Source organism: Argentina silus (assembly GCF_951799395.1).
Source record: "Argentina silus genome assembly, chromosome: 1".
Classification (NCBI taxonomy): Eukaryota; Metazoa; Chordata; class Actinopteri; order Argentiniformes; family Argentinidae; genus Argentina; species Argentina silus.
This window is the reverse complement of record NC_139655.1, coordinates 7,066,081-7,072,339: the sequence shown is the minus strand read 5'-3', so window position 1 is coordinate 7,072,339 and position 6,259 is coordinate 7,066,081.

The following is a 6,259-nucleotide window of genomic DNA, read 5'->3' as shown; positions in this document are numbered from 1 at the left end:
GGGGCCCCCTGTTGAGAGTCAGTGTGGAGGAGGTGTTACTGCCTGTCCTCACCACCTAGGGTCTCCCCGTCAGGGAGTCCAAGATCCATTTGCAGAGGGAGGTGTTCAGATCCAAGGCCTTGAGCTTGGTGATGAGCTTGGAGGGAACAATGGTATTGAATGCTGAACTGTAGTGAATTAATAGCATTCTCACATAAGTGTTCATCTTATCCATGTGGGATGGAGCAGTGTGCAGTGCAATGGTGGTTGCGTCATCCATGGATCTGTTGGGGCGGTATCTCATGCATGTCCCGCTTCATAGCAGACCTTAACAGCTTACTGTATAGATCACAAATCAGGGTCATGTCATGATGAGTTCTATACTGCATCTTGCATTACAGTGATAACCAGTATGATTCTATACTTCTAAATATGTAGCCTCTGTTCAAACAGAAGTCCAACACCTGTCATTTGATTAAATGTATGTAATTGAGAAGTGTTAGAGAAGTGTTAGTGACATGTTGGGATTAGTCTATGATTAGCTCACAGGAACAAGCACAACATCCAGATTCCTTCCATCTCCCACCTGTTAGTTGAGATTCATAGCTGTTGCCTCCTGGAGGATGTGTTCAGTAGTATGAACCAGATGAGAAATACCCCCTACATGTTTATATAAATTAGGTTCAGCCTTAAATTAGGTAGGCCTTCGATGTTATCAGTACAGGTCTGATAATATCAAATCATCATGGCATGGCAGTGTGAGCCCAGTGGCCACAACCCGCCATTCCTCTCTGTGAAAGACACCATGCATTACCCAGGCCAGCCTGGCATGCAGCAGTATATAGAACACATCCACAAATGGCACTTAATTAAATTACATACAGATTAAAAAAAAGAGAGCATGTTGGCTTTGAGGAGGGTATGTTAGTTTCTACTCATAGTACTGTACCATGAACCAACTCCCCAAAGGATTACAGTGAAGACTACAATGTCTTGAAATTCTGCAATTCTTTATTGTTGTCGTTTGAGCAAATTACAACAGAACTAACCCCGAGGAGTTCACCAACATGCTATCCCTGCTCCCTAAGCTCATACTGCTGGGTAGTATGTTTGGTATATTGATTGCAACAGAGTAGCATTCGGTATCAAATACAGTAGGCTCCTGTATAGTTGGCTCCTGTGCAGATTAAGCTACAAGCTTCAGATTCAAGATTCAAGATTCAAGATTCAAAGTGTTTATTATCATATGCACAGCAGAAAACATGTTTCACTGTACAACGAAATTCTTGCTTTGCTGTCCGCAGAATGCCAACCAATGTAAAATATACAATACTAAAGAATATACAATATATACTAAACAAATGTACAAGACAGCAAAAAAAATAGCATATTCTTCAGGCAGAATATGCTATTTTTTTTCTTTTCATTTGGGACACAATTATAACATTCTTAGTTTGAGATAAAATCTCATCTCTGCCAAACCAGTACAGGGAAAGCTTTCAAAATAACCAAGTTCCCACCCAAAATATTGTTAATCTTCTTGCTCATGGAGGCATTGACTATGATGACCATCTCTGGAGGTGATTATCTAACAAACTAGACAAGTTTGTTAAGACCTTGAGAGAGCTGAGACGTAACCCCATGGCGTACAGTCTCGACATACCATGCTTTCATGACCACAAAATAGTACTCTGCTGTCTCCTAGTGGACAACTTGGGACATATAGCACAATACATGAAGGCAAATATTGTAAATATTATGATGTACTGTACTATACAAATTGTTAGATACTCATAATGTTTAAAAAAAAAAAAAGCAACATAAAATGGTACTGCGATTCAAGAGTCTGGTTCAGTTTTTCTATACATTTTGAAATGTGTGCCCTTGACTGACACTGTCATACTCATTAGTACTACAGTGGGTGAATAACTCACATAGCGTTCTACTCTGAGTACTTGGAGTACTATAATTTATTTCTCCTGGAGCTCTAATAGTTAGCATAAAGGTCACCACTGCCGTGGCTGTGATTTAGCACCAGTGAGCTGAGACAGTCATTTAGCTGACAAGGAAACCTGACATAATAGACTGTGTCTCACAGCTGCAAAAGCCGAGTGTGTGTGTGCAGCGGTGGCTGTTTTTCCTTTTTATTCGGCTCCATATCCTCAGAAACACTGGTGGAATCTGAGAGGACTTGTTGCGCTCCAGTGGCTATATTCAGATTGATGGCATGCCGGGATAGGCTGCTTTCAGGGTCTTACAGAAAAGGCTCTTTAGGGACTCCTAATTAATACAGACAGCAGGATTTCAGGCTTGGCCCTGTCTGAAAGTTATGTCAACAGCCTCCATACTACTGACTGGACAGACACACTCACTCACACACTCAAACTCGCAGACAGACGTACACTACAGACAGACTAAGACATACAATCTCTCTCTCTCTCTCTCTCTCACTCTCTCTCTCTCTCTCTTTCTCTCTCTCTCTCTTTTTTGTTCTTACACACACACACACACACACACACACACACACACACACACACACACACACACACACACACTCCAGAGTCTGTCACAGTCAATGTGTTTAGCGTATGGTGAATTTAGCACAGAGGGAGGGACTGCTGGGGTTGGGTTAAGGGGGAGGGACTGCTGGGGTTGGGTTAAGGGGGAAGGTATGAGGCTGAGACCATAGCAAACGGGCGGCTCCCCTGGAAATGCTGCTTTGATGAAACGGCCTGGCATGTGTCCAGGGAGAAAAGACACATTCTTCAGCTCACTTGGAACTCTGCTGGATGATTTCTGAATGTATGGCCCACCAGAGACTGTTCTTCTTAAATGTAGCCCATTTACAAGGCCCATCCATCATGCTTTCAAACAGAAGCATGTGATGGGCTCAGCCAGACCCCTAGTCCTGAGGAACAGTCACTACCATGATAGAGTCATCCCTGTATTTATGGTGTCTGGTTGATAGTAGCGTCCTTATAGAACGCTGATTAATGCACTACTGTAAATCCACTGGAGTGATTAAGTGTAAGGCCACAGTAGCAATCACTATTATTACATTGTCTGACTTATTATTTATTGTGTGATTGTTGGTCAAATCCAGTGCATTTGGTAGTTGGTGCTGACTGTCTGTGAACCAAATGATCTCCGCTTGTTTGATACATAGCATAACAATCAACTCAACAGGCATTAATGGAACAGGGCTAGTTGGAGATTACAGAACCCCAGAGACAGTCTACTCTTCAATGCTGCAAATGACAAATGACAAATCCCTCTCAATATCACAGGTTTAACCTGTTACAATAATAATGGCCGTTTCATATGTGCACCCAATCCACCTGGGACCTTCTCTATACTAACCCTAAGTGTTTAATAACAAGTTAACATCTGACAGGACAAATAGACGCCAGTCTGATCCCAGTGCAAACAGTAATCCCATTAGCATCCACTACATCAACATGGTTAGTGCAGTACAATCCAATTACTTCTGCATTATAAAACACGCACTCCATTGACAGCTGCTATAAGATGTCAGAGGAGCCATGTATGTATGAACCAAGGAGCATATTCAATATGTTAAAAGGTGAAATACATGTACAATAAGGAATCGACCCAGAGAAGAACAGAATAACTTAATATGTCAGGACCATGAACTCAAGCCTGAGGTGACATTACCCTGTGTCACACGTACTGCAGTGCTACAGCTGCAGCCTCCCCACTCTCCAGGTCCACACAGTGCATTAGATCAGCCTGCTGCACTCTCTCTCATTACACGGCAGAGAGGGCCAGCTAGCCTGCGTTTAGTGACATGATTAAGTGATGCAGGGGCGAGCCGGGCGTTTCTTCATCCTGTCTGTGGCTCTGACAGCTGCCATGGCTGACAGTGGCGTCTCTGGCCCCAACCTCTGCCACTGTTGCCACTGTTCTCCCTCTCTAATGAGGCCCTTAATGGCTGTCACTGCAGCATGTTGCTGCTGCTGCTGGAAATGCTGAGAGGAGTCAAAAGGCTCTAGCAGGAGAGCAGGAGACCTCTGGAGCGGGTAAAAAATAACAATAGCACAGATATAATACACATTACTGTAACATGGGTGAGAGGGAGTGTGTGGGAGTATGACTAAACTTGGTGTATGTATTATGTTTTACTCTAATGTGTGATAGATTGGTGTTGTGTGTATGATTGTGTGTGTGTGTGTGTGTGTGTGTATGATTGTGTGTGTGTGTGTGTGTATGATTGTGTGTGTGTGTGTGTGTGTGTGTGTGTGTGTGTGTGTGTGTGTGTGTGTGTGTGTGTTAATACAATTCAAAAAGAGAGAGAGAGAGGGGGGGGGGGGAGAAGGGGAGAGAGAGAGAGAGAGGGGGGGATGTCTGTGGGCTGTGGTGGGCTGAGATGGTGTGGCTGCTGAATAATCCCAGACTGGGCCTTGGTGACATCTCCTGCTGTGACATGTCCACTGACAGAGACACTGAGGACCGTAGCATGTAGGAAAGCTACATGTAATGAGGGAAGCAGGTGCATCACATTACAACAGGCTCTGGGGCTGTGCAGGTAATGATACCCAAATCTAGTCGAGCTAGCCAGACTCTCCAGAACCAAGGATCACATGGTTACACGTTTTTTTTATTGAGTAAAAAGTTGCACGCTCCAGTGCGCGGATGTAATGAAAAATTAGATCCAATCTGAGGGCAAAACAGGAAGTATTATCAGTTCAAATAATATACGTTTACACTTGTGATAGTGGAAGTGACACATTGTTTTCATATCGACATGTGTGTATAGCCACACAGATATGACGTGACTGTAGAATTTCTTCTGGAGATGTTTTTTTAAGTAGTCATACGTATAGTGTACAGGTGATCCCATTCATGTACACTGGTATGGCTAAATTCTAGCCCCAGAGCCAGCCAAAGAAAGCTCAAGAATGGAAATATGACAGAAAAAAAGTGCCTGAAACTCCAAGAAAGTGGAAAATGAGGTCTAACATTGAAAAACCTGAACTATCCCTTTAAGAAAAAGTCACTGTTGGTAGCTAGCAGCATTATTTTAGGTTTTTATCTCTCTTGCTCTCATGAAGAGAGCAGCCAAATGGTCTAATGTCTATGTTTGATGAGCTATGTTGTAGATATAAATTATCTGGGTAGAGTTGTTTATGGAAATAACCTCTATTCAACAGAGATATAGATGACATAGGGTAGCCAGGTTTTTTTTCCCCTGTCTTGGTTTATATTGCTAATAAATTGGGGTTTTAGTATGTGGATCAAGGCGTGTTTGAAATGAAATGCACAAACCGTGCCCCATGAACACTCCAGCACAGATCCAGGGTTTATAAACAGCATGACCTCATAAACCACAAAGGGCTAGTTTCACAGTCCAACAAAAGCAATGGAAGTTCAATAAACATAATTTAGGCCTGCTCGTGGGCTAATCAGCAACCGTGACAGAAACCACACTGGCACACAGGGAGAAATCTAATTTGCTGGAGCTCCCCACAAGTTTAGTTTGAAATCAGGGAGCCTCTTGGTGCTCTGCTGACTTGTATATTATATAAGTGAATGAATGATGTGATGTCCGGAGGTCAGAGACTGATATTTATTTCACTGGGTAGGCTAATTGTGCAGGCAAATTCATGATAGTGGAAATGTTGTGCTTTTCAATCATTATTCTGTTAGACCTTTGTACATCATATGGCTTTAACTTGCTTCTAAATCTATACTGGTTCTCTTTCAGTGGCCTCGGTTTGACCCCTCACTATGTGACAATCACATAGTGTATGTGATTGTACTATATTCAATCACACCTGGTACAGGCCAGTGACGCTTGCAAGGAGATAGCCCCGCCAATCACCTATCCCAATAAAGGGACGGTCATTTCATCCTTTCATCATCTACTCTTCACCCGTTGACTGTCCTAAGGGTACTGTAGTCGTATTCTTGTAGCTAGCCTCAACTTAACTTACCTGTTCTACCGAAAATCCTATGATTTTCCTGGGGTGTTGCCCTGCGGTTCAGCTCAACATTCTAAAGAAGATTATCGTAGAATTCAGTCAGTGCTGTTTAGGCTGTCCCCAAGGGGGACGTTAATCACACACAGCACACCACTGCCTAAAGACACCCTCTGAAAATCTGTGAGGAGGTAAGCTATGTGGAGTTCAAAGTTGGCTAAGAGATAAGGAACATAACTTTTGTGATTCAGAGTTAATCAGTTAAGTTCCAAATAATAACATCCACCCTAATAATAATATAATGTGTTTCTGCATGTGCTCACTATTCGAAGAGGCAGCCA